At 39.6% G+C, this 18,281-nt stretch overlaps 1 long non-coding RNA gene across 6 annotated transcripts in view; it reads left to right on the plus strand.

Annotated features, from left to right (window-relative positions):
- The window catches only part of LOC138143644 (uncharacterized), a 34,789-nt gene that overhangs the window by 8,319 nt on the left and 8,189 nt on the right, over positions 1-18,281 (plus strand). For 3 of the 6 annotated variants that reach the window (XR_011163767.1, XR_011163766.1, XR_011163768.1), the window contains exons 3-4: positions 3,089-3,152; positions 11,344-11,424. This is a non-coding gene — a long non-coding RNA (uncharacterized lncRNA). The remainder of the gene's footprint in view (positions 1-3,088; positions 3,153-11,343; positions 11,425-18,281) is intronic. The other 3 variants (XR_011163771.1, XR_011163769.1, XR_011163770.1) reach the window with 1 other exon arrangement.

The raw sequence follows: 18,281 nt of genomic DNA on the forward strand, positions 1-18,281 counted from the left end.
AGCACATAGTGGAGTTTAATGCTCATTCCCTTCTCTTCCATCCTTAATAGCATGTCATAATTTTAGAACTAGAAGAAATAATCTACTCCAGTCCAGTCATTTTATAGGTGAGCTAACTGAAATTCAGAGAGGTTCAGTAACTTATTCAAGGTCACAGATGCAAATAACAAATCCAGGGTTTCAAACCTACATCCTCTGATTCCAAATTCAGTGTTCTTTTCACTACACCACACTACCAGCTTTGACAAAGACTGCAATGGCAGAGCAAGTAACACTTAGACCTTTAAATCAGTGGTATACCTTTTAATTCTGGGGTCTCAAATAAATTTTTTTGCATTTATGAATGCAATATAAAAATCTGCAACAGAGAGAATTTTTATGGACTTCTCTTTTTATGGATTTTCCTATAATTCTATGGTTGTTTGGACATTATCTATACTTCACATTCATTTACCAATGACATCCAACTAAGCAACTCATGTGAACACTTGTATCATTTCCTTTCTTTTTTTTTTTTTTTTACAAAGTCACTAGACTAATAGATGAGGAAAATACCATAACTAGTAATATTTAGAATCCAGGAATCCGGCATTTGACAAAAGTCTCCCATGATTTCTTGATGGACAAGATGTGGTGATAAGAGGTAGATGATAATTTGTTGTTGCTGTTGTTCAATTATTTCAATCATGGCTAATTCTTTGTGACCCCATTTTGGATTTTTCTTGGCAAAAAAAAAATGGAGTGGTCTGCCATTTCCTTCTCCAGTCCATTTGACAGATGAGGAAATTGAGGCAAACAAGATTAAGTGACTCTCCCAGGGTTACACAACTATTAAGTGTCTGAGGCTGAATTTGAACTCAGGTTCGCCTGACTCTAGGTACAGTGCACTGTCCATTGAGACACCTAACTGCCTCCTTATTACCTTCCTTTAGATATTGCTCCCTACTTATCCTTTCTTTATGTTACTGAGTAAATCCCATAAGATTTCAATCTGTGTAAAGCACAAATTGGAAGAATGGCCTGAAGCCATAAGAGGATATTTACTTATGTTAATACATACAGTCCTGTGAACTCAGCAGTGTGGACTCTCCCTCTGTTCAAACAGTTCATGGTAATTTCATGTGACATCCTTTTACAATGTCTTTCTGTAAATACTCTATAGTGGATTCACCCAACATCCTGGAGGCTTTTCTCTGGTTTTTGAAAGTGCTTCAAGGATACCATCATGACTGTTCATTTGTTATCCCTCAGTCTCACTACTTAACTATATACCTTCTTCTCCAGTTATACATGGCCCAATTAATGTTTGCAGAACTCACTTCTTGCACACAAGTTGTGGTAGGCTCAAAAACCTCTGCTTTGGGGGACTTCTCTGATACCCATAAGGCTCATAAATGATATGCCTGTTCCTCAGCCTGGCTCACCCCACCCTTGCTCCTTTTCTGAAATCTTACCCTCTAGAACATTTATTCTATAATCCTCCTTACTAGAAACTTCTAGCCTGATGCTATATCTAATGAGGCCTTAACTAGGGAGCCTGGTTAGACTGTGTCCCTGTAATCTTTTTGCTTGTGACATCAGAAATAGGTAACCAATGGACATGCCTGAATAACAAACTGCCCTTCCCCCTATAAAACCCATGGCCCTCAGTCATATAGCTGTCTTTAAGGGTTAATCTTCAAGTTCTCTCAGATTTCCTCTATGAAATTCTGTTATTCTATGATTCATAGTTACAAAATTCAGTGCCTTCTGTTCCTACTCATAAGAGGAAAAAATAGTATCTGAAATCTAAGAGGTCCCATCCAATATAGACTCACAGAAAAAATTCAGTAGACTACTCCTTAATAACGTGTTATCATGACACAGTGAAAAGTGTGTTAGTGGAAAGTGTGTTGGACTTAGAGCAAGGAAAATCTAGGTTCAAATTCCTTCTCAGATGTTTATTCCATGGGGAAAGTTGCAACCTTTCTGAACTTCATTTTGCTGACCTATGAAATGGAGAAAACAATACTGACTTCAGGGTTGTTGAGAGGCTCAAATGAGATAATATGTGTAAAACACTTCAAATGTTAAAGTGAGCCCTTTATAAATGTAAATTACTGTCATTAATCCAGGAAGACCTAGATTCATGTCCTACCTTGAACACATACTGGCTCTGTGAATATGGGCAACTCATAGAACCCCTCAGGGTTCTAAGCTGCTAACCTCTGTACCCAAACTCATTGCTATGGTACTCTCTGGTACTCTCTCCTTAATTGTGAAGTTAAAGGTCTGCTCTATCAATGAGGTAGAACAGAGCTGTTGAGAGGCAAGAGCTTTGGTTCTTAGTCTCCTTTTGGAGGACTCTTTGAAGTCAGTCCATCCTTTGGGACTGATCAACCTTCAAGTTTTCTTTTTTTTTTTTTTAAGCAATCGGGGTTAAGTAACTTGCTCAAGGTTACACGGCCAGTTATTTCTGGGTGTGGTGCCGAGTGTCTGAGCCCGGGATTTGATCTCCAGGTCGTCCCAACACTGGAGCCGGTACTCTTACTCACTGAGCCACCTGGCCGCCCCTAAGCAATCGGGGTTAAGTAACTTGCTCAAGGTTACACGGCCAGGTGTTTCTGGGTGGGTGCTAAGTGTCTGAGCCCGGGATTCGATCTCCAGGTCTATCTCAACACTGGAGCCGGTGCTCTTACTCGCTGTGCTACCTGGCCGCCCCAACCTTCAAGTTTTCTTTGAGTATTGAGTTGGTTGTCAGCTTTTAGAGAGAAGATGGAAGAGGCCAGCCCTACTTCAGGTTGCTTAAAGAAAATATTTTAGGATGACATGTGAGGAGTGGGCAGTCTCCATCATGTCCCTATTCCCAGTTTGTTACTCTACACACTTTGGAGAGTTTCCCCTTGCGTGAGATCCAGAAGCCTCTCTCTTACTTGGGCTGTTATCTTGCTCCCAAAGGGAAAGCTCCCTCACTGTATATTGTCTGGTATACTCCTATGTATTTGTTGTTATTATTGTACAATGATTTCAGTCCTGTCCAATTCTTCATGACCCCATTTGGGGTTTTCTTGCCAAAGATACTGGAGTGGTTTGTCATTTCCTTCTGCAGTTTATTTTACAGATGAAAAACCAAGGCAAAAGAGTTAAGTGATTTGCCCAGAGTCACATAGCTGGTAAGTGTCCAAGGCCAGATCGGAACTCAGGAAGATGAGTCTTGGGGCGATTAGGTGGCGCAGTGGATAAAGCACTGGTCTTGGAATCAGGAGGACCTGAGTTCAAATCCAGACTCAACCACTTAACACTTACTAACCATGTGACCTTGGGAAGTCACCTAACCCCAGTTGTCCTGCCTTCCCCCCTCCAAAAAAAGCAAAAAAAGAAAAGATTAATCTTCCTGACTCAAGTCCCAGAACTCTATCGACTGTGCCACCTAGCTACCCATTCTCCTATATATTCTTTCTCTGATGTCTGTTTTGCTATGATTTGAATAAATGATATCTTTTCCTATTCTATATGTGTTCATTGTGGAAATGGTATTGGGTGGAGAAGGGATCAAGCTTTGGATATACAACTTGTTCTCTTCCTTCCTCTCAAAATAATAAAGTGTTCAAAAGTTAAATAGAATCTGATCATATTCCTTAAAAGAACAATATTTAGGGGAGCAGATAGATAGGCTTCCATCCTAGTAACCCCTTCCTCTGAGGAGAGCAGAGTGGTGACCTCTAGCCCCAACTCTCTACTTCCCCTCCTGGCAAGAATAGTAGTATCCCCGGGAGAAGGGTAGGGGAAGAAGTTAAAGATATCTATTCTGCCTCCCTTGGAGTCACACACATAAGGATAGCACCCCTCACTACAGGTGGGCCTCACTACATACACATGTAGAGCCCTCTACTCTCTCTTGTCCTTATACATACATGTGTTGTATATGCATACACATGTGTATTGTGTATATGAGTTTGTGTATAACATACAAACATGTCTACATATATGTGTGTATATGCATGTGTGTATAAATTTCTCTGAAACATATTAATTTCAGATAATATACTGACCTGCATGTAAAAGGAGTTTCGAATAAACCAATGAAATCACTGGGGCAAGGGGGAAGGGTAAATCCTCAGATATATTACCATGATATGAGCAATAGAAAGGTGGGCCAACAAAACCATTCAATGGAAATGGTACTAATACTGAGTAGAGAAATGTTGAAATGATGGTGAGTGTGCAACCCTGAGGGCTGGTGATGAATCATGAAAACTGGGCTAATGCCAATCTTTTATTTTCCACCATCATCTGCTGCAGAGATGTGTTTCAAAAGAATCTGTGCTTCTATGTAATCTCTCTGCAGGAGAGGAGAGAAAGAGGATGAAATGATCAGTTGGATGCTAGTTAGTGACATAGTCTTCTTAAAATGGAACAAATACAATATAATAGAATTTCATTTTAGAACTGGTGTGGGAAAAGGAAAATGTGGTTAAATTGAATTCAGTATTGACTTATTAAGCACTTAGTTCCCTTAGTTTAACACTGTGTTAACACAACACAGTTTAATACTTAGATAACATTTGTCTCATGGACTTTTTGTATTATACTGAGAGATGAACCCTGATGAACAAAGTACCTAAGGAACATACTTTGAAGTTTTCAATATAAATAATCATTTTTAAAAATGAGGCAGTTTATAAAGGTTCTGGTTCACTATTCATAAGGGGCAGGATTAGTCAAGTAAGATCAGCTTGATGAGATTATGAATATGAACTTTGGTATGGAAGCATCCAAGGGATACCTTCTTATGGAGGGTAGTGTGCAAGCTGGTATTTCACTGAAATGGGGAACTCCTCTGACTAGCACCCAGTAACTGTGATCCTTTCCAAGATGATTTGGTGACTGACAGTCAGATTGACAAACCTTTCTTGACGGAATCACAGCTCTATTTGTGGTCTATACAAATAAATTGAGGCTCACTCTTTTGTTCAGGACTGCTCTTCACCTTTCCCCTTGCACCTACTTCTGGACTACAGAAGGAGCAAATAGTGGCAATGAGGTAACCTAATAGGAGTTCCTGGGCCTCAGGTTCCTGGCTGCCTTCTGCTAAAACTTCCTTGTTTAAACATAGTTCAGAATCTAGACTGTTGAGAACAGACTTCCCCTACCTAAGAAATTGCAGCAGTCAGGGTATTGATAGAGTTTCTGCTTAAATTAAGCCATCAACAAGAATTTATTAAGCACTTTCTATGTGCCAGATATTGTGCTAAGCAGTAATGATACATGGAAAAAGCAAAATAATCCCTCCCTTCAAGGACCTAAGATTTTAATTGAAGAGACAACACATAGACATAGACATAGACATAGACATAGACATAGATGTAGACATAGACATAGATGTAGACATAGACATATATACATACCACATATACACATTCCACACATATATAATACAGATATCATATATGTTTCTACATATAATTAATAGATGACACATATGGCATATATAGATGGTAAGCCTGGGGGAGGGGGAGTCCATAGCAGCTAGAGGGGACAGGAAATGTCCCCTGCAAAAGGTGACCTTTGATATGAGTTACATAGTAAGTCAAGGATTGTAATACATAGAGGTAAAGAGGAAGAGCATCCTATACATAGGGAACAGCCAGTATAAAAGACATGACCATGGGAGATGGAGATTCATTTGTGAGAACAGCAAATAGACCAATATCACTAGATCAGAGAGTGCCTGCATAAGGATAAAGTATAGGCATGGAAATGTAGGAAAGGGCCAAGTTGTAAGGAAATTTAAATGCCAGGAATGGAGTTTATTGTTTATCATACAGTTAATAAAGAATGGGACCTTTATATTAGCAAAATCACTTTGGAAGCTGAGTACAGGGTAGATTATAGTGGGAGGAAATGAAGCAGGAAAACTGTAGCAGCAAGCATCCTAGCATACTCAGGATGGCTGCTAGCATAGGTTCTTATATCTGCTTTTCTAAGGAAAGCAACTCAAAATGGGTTAACAATCTTACTTTAATCAATCAAACATATATCATTTACCTAGTTCAGGGGAAAAAGTCAGCACCCTGAACTTCAGAGAATACAGATGTTACAACAGAAAATAACACAATTCATCAGACAGAGCTTCCAGCTGTCTGACCATTACATCCATACCTAATTAGTTACCAAAGAGGGAAGCACCAACATCTGGGTTTTCAAAGCCAGGGGGCTCAACGGCTGCCCAAAATCTCATCTGGCCAAATCACACAACTCTTCCCAAAGTGAACCCCAAAGCAAAACCTCACATAATGGTATATATAGCCTTTTCCTGGGTCAGACAATGTCACAACCCTCTTGACCCACTGCCCAACCACAAAGTAACAAGGTGTGGGCATTCCTGAAAAACAAGCCTCCCGCCACAGGCTCCATGTGACCATATTCAACCTATTAGGGGGCAGAGTATATTTTCAAATCAGGGAAGGTTCTCAGATTCACTTAAGCCTATCAAGGGGCCAAGGGCAGGGAAGATCTTCAGATTCCCATTACAGAGACCTATTAGAGAAGGTTTTTGCAATAGTCTAGGTCCTAGACTATATATGGTTACCAAAGTGGGTGATACAACACCCTGGGGAGTGTTGTAATGATCCAGGTGGGTGGCAGTACCCTCAGGTACAATTGGGAGGCATTGAATAAAAATAAGGGGGGGGGGAGTCAAAGCATAAGGAAAGAAGAGAAGAAAATTTTGAAAAACTGTACATGTTTAATCTGTTGTATAACAAAATTAAAGTCAGAGTGATTACATTATTTTCCAAATAAACACACAAAATTCAAGTTATAACTGATCAGTGGTCCAGTTGTCTGACAGGTCTTAACAAGCAAGCATCGGCAGGAGAACATGTCTCACATTGTCCTGTATACAAGATAAATTAGAAATTATCAACTAATGAAAGACACTAGAATTAAGAAGGATAAAAAAAAAACTTCCTATAGAAGGTGGGATATTAGCTGGGATTTGAAGGAAGTCAGGAAAGCCAGGATGTAAGTATGAGGAGGTAGCACTTTACAGGAATGGGAAATAGCTGGTGAATATGACCAGAAGGTCAGAAAAAGGATGGGGTTTTGGGGAGAAATAGTGGGGAAGTTAAATAGTTCTGTTCTAGATAAATTTGAGATGTCTATATGACATCCTATTCAAATTGTTCAATAGGCAAGTTGGGGGTGGAGTCAAGATGGTGGAGCAGAAGCAGGACCTCCGAGCAGCTCCAGGTTCCACCTTCCCCAATCAATGTAAAAGGGGACTCTGGACAAACTTTGGAGCTGCAAAACCCACAAAATGACACGGAGAAGCTACCCCCCCCACACAGAGGATAGCCCAGCAGGCCGGCAGGAAATGACCAGCACAGCTCTCTGGGAGCTGAGCCCAGGCCCACATGAGCTGGAGATTTTAGCCCCAGGGCGGGTCTGACCAGCTGCCAGCAAGAGGGACTCCAGATCAGCAGCAGCTGTGGCCATTTCCAGATTTATCAACACATAGATGCAAAGGACAAAGGGAGAGGTCAGTGCAGTCTGGACTCTGGGACCCAGTAAGTGTGAGTGCATGGGATTTTGAGGGCAAGAAGCAGCTGAGATGCCTGGCAAAGCCAGCCAGCACCACATAGCAGCTTCAGCTCCTGGCCTGCAGAGTGTAGGGGAACCAAGCAACCAGTGTGAAGGGTAATCGTTCTTGCTTTAACCTGCTTGGATCTGGATTGCAGTCTACGGTGGAGGTCCTGGGGTATGTGTCCAGCTTGCCAGAGAGTGTGGAGGCCTCAGAGAGGCCATCTAATACCTCTGGCAGCTGAGAAAACCCCAGCGTTTGGGATGAAAGCTCCCCTGTCTGGTGGCAGAGTCCTACTAAGTCAAAATATTGACTTAGTTTTAAAATGTAATATTATCTGTTTTAGTGTATTTTAATTCATTTTGTCAAATAGGATAGAATAGGATGTCATATAGACATCTGGTGGCAAAAATCCCAGGGGTCAAGTGACTGAGGGGTGACATGACCAGGCAAAGGAAATAAAGCAGATTAAAGATTCCAACATTAGACTCCTATTTTGGGGACAAAAAAGGAACAAAGCATGGAACAGGAGGAAAACAGTGAAGTCAGTACTCCTGAACCAAAAGCTTCAAAGGAAAATATGAGCTGGTTACAGGCCATAGAGGACCTTAAGAAGCAGATAAGAGAAGTGGAGGAAAAATTGGGAAGAGAAATGAGAACAATGCAAGAAAATTACAAAATGAAAGTCAACAGCCTGACTGAGGAAAATCACACCTCAAAAAATAGACTGACTCAAATGGCAAAAGAGGCTCAAAATGGCAATGAGGAGAAGAATGCTTTAAAAAGTCGAATTTGCCAGATGGAAAAAGAATCTCAAAAGCTCAATGAGGAGAATCATTGCTTCAGAATTAGATTGGAGCAAATGGAAGCTAATGACTTTATGAGAAATCAAGATGCTGTTAAACAGATCCAAACAAATGAAAGAATAGAAGGCAATGTGAAATATCTCATGGGGAAAACCACTGACCTGGAAAATAGATCCAGGAGAGATAATTTTAAAATTATTGGACTACCTGAAAGCCATGATCAAAGTAAGAACCTAGAAATCAACCTCCAGGAAGTTCTCAAAGAAAACTGCCCTAATGTTTTAGAACCAGAGGGAAAAATAGAGGTTGAAAGAATCCACCAATCACCTCCTGAAAAAAGATCCCAAAAAGAAAATTCCTAGGAATATTATAGCCAGGTTCCGGAATTCCCAGATTAAGGAGAGAATATTACAAGCATCCAGGAAGAAACAATTCGAATATTGTAGAAACACAATCAGGATAACCCAGGATCTGGCAGCTTCTACACTGAGGGATCGAAGGGCTTGGAATATGATATTCCAGAGGTCAAAGGAGCTGGGATTTTGACATTCAGATACAAGAAGCAAGAGAAGCATGAAAAGGTAAACAGGGAAAAGAAATCATAAGGAACTTATCAAAGTTGAACTATTAACATTCCTACATGGAAAAACAATAATTGTAACTGATGAAACTTTTCTCAGTATGAAAATAGTTGAAGGGAATAGAATTTTATATATGAGGGTATATGGGCATATGAATACATATGTGAATGTGTGTATATATGTTTACAGGTATACATAGATAGAGGGCACAGGACCAATTTAATAGGAAGGGATGACACTTAAAAGGTGAAATTGAGAAGTGAGAGAGGAATATAATGAGAGGAGATGGGTAGAGACAGAATGGGGTAAACTATCTCATATAGAAGAGGCAAGGGAAAATGGTTACAATGGAGGGGAAGAAAAGGAAGGCAAAAGGGAATGGGTCAACCTTATTCTCATTGAATTTGGCTTGGGGAGGGAATGAAATACACACTAAATAGTGTTTTTCACCCTATAGGAGAGTACGGGGGAAGGGGATGAGAGGGGGGATGATGCAAGGGAGGGCAGGCTGGGGGGGAGGGAAGTTGGAAGCACGCACTTTTGAAAAGGGACAGGATCAAAGTAGAGAATAGAACAAGTGGGAGGTGGGATAGGAGGGAGGGAAATATAGTCAGTCTTTTACAATATATCTACTGTGTTATTGTTTTGCATTAGCCATACATGTACAATCTATACTGAACTGCTTATCTTCTCAGTAAGGGTGGGTGACAAGGGAGGAAGGGAATGAACCTGGAATTCAAAGTTTTAAAATCAAATATTTAAATATATATATAGTATTATTAATACTATTTTACATGTAATTGGGAAATAAGATATACAGGCACTGAGGCATAGAGATCTACCATGCCCTACTGGAAAAGTCAAAAGGGGTATGGGAGAAGATATGGGGGAGAGCAGATTGGAGGAGGGGATATTGGGACTGCTATTTTGGGGCAGTGGGTAGGGGAAAAACGGGGAGAAAATTTGTAACTCAAAATCTGGTGTAAATGAATGATGTAAATCAGAAGTTAATAAAGCATTCAAAAATGGGGGAAAAAATAGGCAAGTTGATGTGGGACTGGAACTCAGGAGAAATTCTTGGGCTTGATGTATAAGTCTAGAAGTTATAAGCATATTGAACCCATGAGAGCTGATGAGATCCACAAATGAGATAATATAAAGCAGTGGTATCAAATTCAAATAAAAATGGGTATCACTAAAATGTACATAAGGATCCCTGTGGTCTGAATATTGACTTAGTTTAAAATGTAATATTATCTGTTTTAGTGTATTTTAATTCATTTTGTCAAATACTTTCCAATTACATTTTAATTTGGTTTGAGCGTACTCATGAGTGTTGCAGGCAGTATATTGGACACATCTGCTTTAGAGAGCAAATAATAAGTACATAGACAAGTGCTTGTACATGGCCTGAGAGATGAGATTCCAAGAATCTTCTTTTCCATGGAAAAACTGGGGGAAACCAGATGGCTAATCAAAAGTTTAAAAATTCAGGCATCCACCTCCTAAAGACAGATGTCTTTAATAATGGATTTCCTATAGAAAGAAGAGGATTACCAATTGAAGAATACATCATCTCCACTTCTGAACAGAATTGAGGCTGGTTTTCAAGCTAAAGAGAAAGTCATACCAAAATATCACATTAATTGCATGCTATCTATGGATAACATCAGATTATAGGAATCACTAAAAATCAGAGCCAACAGCTACTTCATCTCATGGAAACTTTCTCCAACAATATCAAAATATTATTTGGATTCCTCTTCACAGCTGGAAAACTGGAGTCACACCATGGGCAGAGGAGGGCGAAAGATTAGGACCTTACCACCCTTCCCCACTATTTCAGTGAGCTGTTCAAACTTGGCAGGTCCAAAGGGAAGGAAATTGCTTATTTAGCAGTGTTCTCAAAGAATGTTTACTTTGCAGGATTCCAAATGGGCTATTTGAGTGCCTTACTTTTTCTTTATCTGTTTATTGGGCTCCTATGAATTATCTACATCTTATGCATTTCCTGTTGGGGAGAAACAAAAGCTGCTCCATATTTAATATGCATTTATTACCTGGAGTAACATGCAGAACTTGGAGACATTGTTACTCACCTTTGGAGAAACTTATACACAAGATATACTATGAACATAATTAAAAATAATCTTGAAGTTGTGAGCATTGACCAAGAGAGAGAAAATGACTTGGTCCCCAGGATTATGTCTAGTCCATGTGAACCAAGAGCATTTGAGGGATCTTGGCCCTCAGGTTACACCTTTCATATGTTTTATTCATCTTTTAAAGGCCTTTGTAAATTTTTGCAACCTCTAGGACAAATTTACAAATTCAAACAAACAACGCTCTTTCACAAAATCAGAGTAATAAGACTTGTTCTTTTCCTTTATAGGCCCTTGGGATATAGCTTTATCATACATCAGAGCACGAAACACAACTTCTGACACACAAGCATCTGACAAAGCATGAAAGTGTAAGTGTGCTAACAATATAATATTGCCATGTTCAAATGACATAAAATGTGCCATTGTGTGAGGATATAGCTTAAGCCTGCTATGGTGCTGCCAAACCTCAAATTCATGATCTCCACTTCTGAATAGAATCGAGGGTGGCTTTCAAGTCAAAGAGGAAATCATACCAAAATATTATGATAATCATTTGATACATATGGATGATATCCACTGAAAATTACATTAAACAGCTACTTCATCTCATGGAAAATTTCTCCAACAATATCAAAGTATTTTTTAAACTCCATAAATATAAAATTTTCAATTGTCACCCAGAAAGAATAGAGGCTGAAGGTATTGAACTTAAATAATGAGGTCAGTTTGAAAGAATGGATGAAGATGATAAAATGTCTTGGTCAGCTTCAAACAAAAGGTATATACATCCTGGAAGCTAGCAAGAAGAAAATTGAGGCTCTGTTTGTTAGGAGAGTAACTATCCCCCTGAGGTCCAAGTAAAACCAAAAGAACACATTTAAAGCAATTTACAGGAGACAAGATGACAGAAACTCCACATGACTCCTGTTCCAACCACCTCCAGTACCTGTAAAATATGACTCTAAACAACTTTTAGAGCTACAGAACCCACAAAGTGACAGAGAGAAACAAATCTCCCACTGAAGGCAGCCTGGCAGGCCAACAAAAAGGGGCTATTGCACCAGACTAGGAGTCAAGCACAGTCCCGCATGAATTGCCTGCAACCAGACCCAGGGCAGCCACAACCTGTGGCACAGACTGATCAGAGCAGACTTTAGGAGAGTGAATCACCAGCAGCTGTGGTAGTTTCCAGACTTCTCAACCCATAAACGCCAATGAGAAAGCAAAAGGTCAGTGGGGAACTCTGTTGGAACTGGGTGATGGAAGAGTGTGGTCTAGCCCCTGCCCATGGGGCAGAGGTGGCAGAGGTGCAATGACTGCCGCTACTGCCACGTGACTGCCTCCAAAGCTCCTGGCCTGCAGATTGTAGGGGGACCAAGCAGCCATTCAGAGGGTAATCACTTTTGCTTTGTCCTACTTGGTTCTGGATTGCAGTCTTGGATGGTGGTCCTGGGGTATGTGGCCAGTGTGCCAGAGCTTGTGAGGGATGTAGAGAAGGTGCCCTCCTAATAGCTCTGACAACATCTGCAAAAACCCCAGTGATCTGGGATGTAGCTCTCTGCATTCTGAAAGCAGAGTTCTACCATGGCAAAGAGCTCAAAAGTCAAGTAATTGGCTGGCAAGATGAGCAAGCAAAGGAAGCACAATCAGACCATAGAATTTTTTTCTGGGGACTAAAAGGATCAAAGCATGCAACCAGAAGAAGTCAATGCAGTCGAAACTCCTGCATCAAAAGCTTCCAAGAAAAATATGAATTGGTTACAGGCCATGGAGTACCTCAAGAAGGATTTTGAAAATCAAGTAAGAGAAGTGAAGAAAAATTGGAAAGAGAAATGAGAATGGTGCAAGAAAATGTATTACTGAAACACAGGGCTCATTGTTCCACAGTAACTAAGGAAAGATTAATGTGCTGTTCTTTGTCAAAAAAAAAAGAGGAAGAGAATTGATAGATGTTCTCAGGCCAAACAACCAACAGTAAAAAATTTTCTAGAAATATCTTTGCAACAATAGACCTCACTTCACAAAGAAAAAGTAAAGCTTGACAACAGGCATATGCCACAAGATTTGTTGAATGAACCAAATATGGTTCATCTCTGAATAGAGTTTGTGAAACAGCTAAAATCCAAGAGTAGATGTAGCAGCAAGTACCCTAGCATACCCAGGATGGATGCTAGCACAGGTTCTTTGATCTGCTTTTCTAAAGGAAAGCAACTCAAAATGAATTAACAATCTTACTTTAATCAATCAAATGTATCATCTACATAGTTCAGGGGAAAAAGTCAGCACCCTGAACTTCAGAGAATACGAACAGAAGTTACAACAGAAAATAACACAATTTAGCAGACCGGGCTTCCAGCTGTCTGATCATTACATCCATACCTAGTTAGTTACCAAAGAGGGAAGCACCAACATCTGGGTTTTCAAAGCTGGGGGGCTCAACAGCTGCCCAGAGTCTCATCTGACCCAATCACACAACTCTTCCCATAAGTGAGTCCCAAAACAAAATCTCGCATCAGGGTATATATAGCCTTCTCCTGGGTCAGAGAATGTCACAACCCTCTTGACCCACTGCCCAACCACAAAGTAACAACGTGTTGGCATTGCTGAAAAACAAGCCTCCATGTGACCACCTATAAGAGGCAAAGTATATTTTCAAATCAGGGAAGTTTCTCAGATTCATTTAAGCCTATCAAGGGGCAAAGGGGCAGGGAAGATCTTCAGATTCCCTTTACAGTAGAAACAAAGGGTTTTTAAACATGGCTGATATTTACATACACTCAATAATATATTGACAAAGTTATAATGGACAAATGACTTAATTGTTCAAATGTGTTTCTAGAAATGGAAGGATTTATTCAAGATTATTGCTGCCAGAAGTTACAGAAAGATTACTTTAATGAGCCTGGACTTACCATTTAATGAAGATTATATAACTAAGTGACAGAAACTGTGCAACATATCACTAGTGATTGTAAGACTTTAGCATCTACTGAATATGTAGAGAGCTACATCCAGTTGACTAGAATTACATACTAGAAACCATCCTTTCTAAACTTTGTTTTTCAGTCTTTTCAGTCATGTCTGACTCTTCATGACCCTGTTTTCTTAGGAAAAATACCGAAGTGGTTTACCATTTCCTCCTCCAGCTCATTTTACAGATGAAGAAACTGAGGCAAACAGGGTTAAGTGACTCACCCAGGGTCTCACAGCTAGTATCTCAGTCTGGATTTGAACTCATAAAGATGAATCTTTCTGACTTCAGGCCTGGCACTTTATCCACTGTGCCACCTAGCTGCCCTTTCTAAACTAAAAAGTGACAAATCCCCATACTGCAAATATAAATCCTCAAAATATTCTTGAGAATTCAACAAATAAACTGTTATGGAACTGAGGCATCATTACAGACAGAATTGCTGTTTACAATTGCCTTGGACATAGCATTGATGCATAAAAATCTAATAACATTTTGTTATGTAAATGAATAGATATACAGAGTGAAAGTTCACAGTGTGAAAGGAGATACAGAAGTGATAGAGGTCCACTCTACAAGGCTGAAGAACCATCCTCTTTGTAGCAGCAAGCACCCCAGCATCCTTAGGGTGGCTGCCACCACAGGTTCTTGGATCTGCTTTTATAAAGGAAAGCAACTCAATATGGGTTAACAAGCTTACTTTAATCAGTCAAACATATATCATTTACCTCGTTCAGGGGAAAAAGGTCAGCACCCCGAACTTCAAAGTATACAGGCAGAATTATCAAGACAGAAACAGATCAAGTAGACAGCTTTCCAAACTGTCCAGCCATTACATCCATACCAAATCAACATATGGGTTCTTCAAAGCTGGGGGGCTTTGGACAACGGCTTCCCAGAATCCAGATCAAATCACAGAACACTTCTCAAAGTGAGTCCCAAAACAAAGCTACACATCAGGGCTTATATAGCCTTCTCCTGGCTCAGAGAATGTAACAATCTTATTGACTCACTGCCCAATCAAAAAGTATCTACTGAAAACCAAGCCTCCCACCCCAGGCTTCAGGTGCACTTTAGCCTAGGGGAAGGGAAGATCTTTAAATTTGCATTCCCATTACACTCTTAAGCTCACAGTGGCTGGGGCCACCTAAAGTTTACCCTTGGTCAAGGCAGTTGGTCTAGGTTGTCCTCTTCTCTAAATCCTTATCTGCAAGTAAACTGCTGGAATGATGGTGGCCCTCCCCTCAGGTGTTACTACCTGAAACAAGGGTAGGGGACAGGGAACTATGCCTGGGTGGTATAATTTTAAAAAGGGGGGAGGGGGGGAGGGAGGAGATTATCACATAAGCACTTGCAAAGAACCCAAAAAGGTCCCACATGGTACACACTATCATACTTATACCTCCCTGTCCCAGGTCAGAGTTATTTTACACATTTATTCTACCTGCAGGTGTTTTAATCCATTTTATATTATTTTATCTCTGCTTAAAATCACACCTGCTTATCAGCTTGAACTGGCATGGGAACACTATTGCAAACTGCCTGCAATATGTTTGTAAGCTCAGTCAGAGTTATTACCTTTGTCTTGTTGCCATGCAGAGGAAGAATTTATCACTCACTTTATTCTTAGACTCATATGGTTTGTTATTTCCTTCTCCATCTCATTTTACAGATGAAGAGACTGAGGCCAATTGGGTTAAGTGACTTGCCCAGGGCCACACATCAAATAAGTTTCTGAGGCTAGATTTGAGGCCTAGCACTTTCTCCACTGTACCACCTAGCTGCCTCTCCTAGACTCACACATTTCCTGCAAACCTCAATCCACGCTGCTAATATTAACCACATAACTAAGATTCATAGCTGCTGGTTTGTTTATATAAAGAATTAAATAAATGATAGAAAAAGAAGAACAGAGAGAAAAAGAGGGAGGGACAGTTTCTGTATTTATGCTGTCAGCCCTGAGCTCAGCAAACAGTAGCAGAAACTGGCTTTTCCGGTTCCACATTCCTAGCCCCACCCTGTTCCACCTCCAAGGGGAGGAAGACTAGACTAGGCAATTCAAAAGAGTTACTACACAGTTAATGGGAATAACTCACTTTCCAGACTCTCAGGGTAACAGGTGATAGAAATTGCCTCTGGTGAGGGCATTGGATAATCTCACCAAATATGGTCCATATCAACATAGCAAATAAAAACTCATCTACTCCCATAATAGCAATAGTGACCAAAGTGTTTGGTTTTTTAAAATCTCTGTTGAAGGAGAAAGTTAGAGGACAAAATACCAGATATATCAATACCTATCCACATGGTATGAAGATAGAGAACATATCCCTACCTCCAATTTTCAACTTGGTTCCACTTTTTCTAGGATCTTTCTCCTAGAAATCTTCACAAAGCAATCCCAAAACTCCCAGTTCCAAGAAATCACTAGTTGATCAATTCTAGGATAGCATCTGCTGACACATCTCATCTCCTTGACAATGTAAGTTACAAATAGATGTTGTCATTCCGAGCATCCAAAATCTTCAAGATGTGTGGAAGGAAAATCTTTCAAGGTATACAGACCTAGCAAAAGAAATACTTTCAGAAACTTTCAAAATGTCTCATTTAGTTAGCTATTTTTCATTCTTCAGTGATTTAAGAACTGTTGCTATTTAGTCATTTCAGTTATGTATGACTCTTTGTGACCCCATTTGAGGTTTTCTTGGCAAAGATGATGGAGGGGTTTGCCATTTTCTTCTCCAATTCATTTTACAGAGGAGGAAACTGAAGCAACCAGGGTTAAGTGATACCCTTCATCACATAACTAGCAGTGTCTGAGGCTGATTTTAAACTCAAAGGTCACTTAGAATATTATAGAGATACTATAAGACAAGAATATCACAGGACAAAGTAAGAAGAGTGCTTTCAAAAAAGATTCCAGGTCTTCTCCAAATAATTCTATTCAAGGTATGTTATTTGGATTACTACCACCATCCAATAGATTCCAGGTTAATTGATAGAGGTTATCAAGCTTTTAAAGCCTTTTCTAACCTGACCCTTCCTACCTTTCCAGTCCTTTCACATTTTACTTTTCTCAGTGTACTCAGTGATCCAGGTGCACTAGTCTATTTGTTTTTCCTGACATACAAAACTCTTATCTCCCAGCTCCCAACTCTGTACCTTTTTACTGGCTTTCCCCCATGTCTAGAATGCTCCTCTCCTCTCATCTCTGCCTCTTAGCTTCCCTGGCTTCCTTCAAGAATAGTTCAATGATGGCAAAGAATTGAAAATTTAGGGGATACCCATCAATTGGGAAAGGGTTGAACAAATTGTGGTATGTGAATGTAATGGAATACTACTGTGCTATAAGAAATGATAAGCAGGCAGATTTCAGAAAAACCTGGAAAGATTTACATGTACTGATGCTAAATGAAGTGAGCAGAACCAAGAGAACATTGTACAACAACATTGTGCAATGACCAGCTTTGATAGACTTAGTTCTTCTCAGCAATACAATGATCTAAGTCAATTCCAAAAGACTCGTGATGGAAAATGCTATCTATATCCAGAGAAAGAACTATGGAGTCTGAATAAAGACTGAAACATACTATTTTCTTTTTTTCCCCCTTTCTTGTGGTTTTACTTTTTTGTTCTGATTCTTCTTTCATGACATGACTAATGTGAAAATATATTTAACGTAATTATACATGTATAACCTGTATCAGATTACTTACTGTCTTGGGGAGGGGGAGGAAAGAGAGGAAGGAAGAAAAATTTGGAACTCAAAATCTTATAAAAATCTTTATGTGTAATTGGGAAAAATACTATTAAGTATTTTTTAAAAAAAAAAGAAATTACAAAAAAAAGACATAGCTCAAAACTTACCTTCTCCAGTAGCCCTTTCCCCCACACCCACTGCCCACTGCTAGTTTCTTCCCTCTGAGATTACCTTCCAAATATCCTGCACATGTCTTGAATGTACCTGGTTATTTCTATATCTCCCTTTGTATCTCTAGCATTTAGCACATTACCTGGTACATAGTGAAACTTTAAATGCTTGGTGAAGACTACATGGAATATATTGTTGCAACAAAGAATGACAAATATGAAGAACTGAAATGAAAATGAGAAGACATTTAAAATGGTACAGGATGAAGAAAGTATATGCAAATTAGATAGATAGATAGATAGATAGATAGATAGATAGATAGATAGATAGATAGATAGATAGATGATAGATAGATAGATAGATAGATAGATAGATAGATAGAT

The sequence above is a fragment of the Petaurus breviceps genome, unplaced genomic scaffold, assembly GCF_028583685.1.
Source record: "Petaurus breviceps papuanus isolate PSGF00001 unplaced genomic scaffold, PetGlider_PUasm1.0 90650, whole genome shotgun sequence".
In the NCBI taxonomy this organism is placed as follows: Eukaryota; Metazoa; Chordata; class Mammalia; order Diprotodontia; family Petauridae; genus Petaurus; species Petaurus breviceps.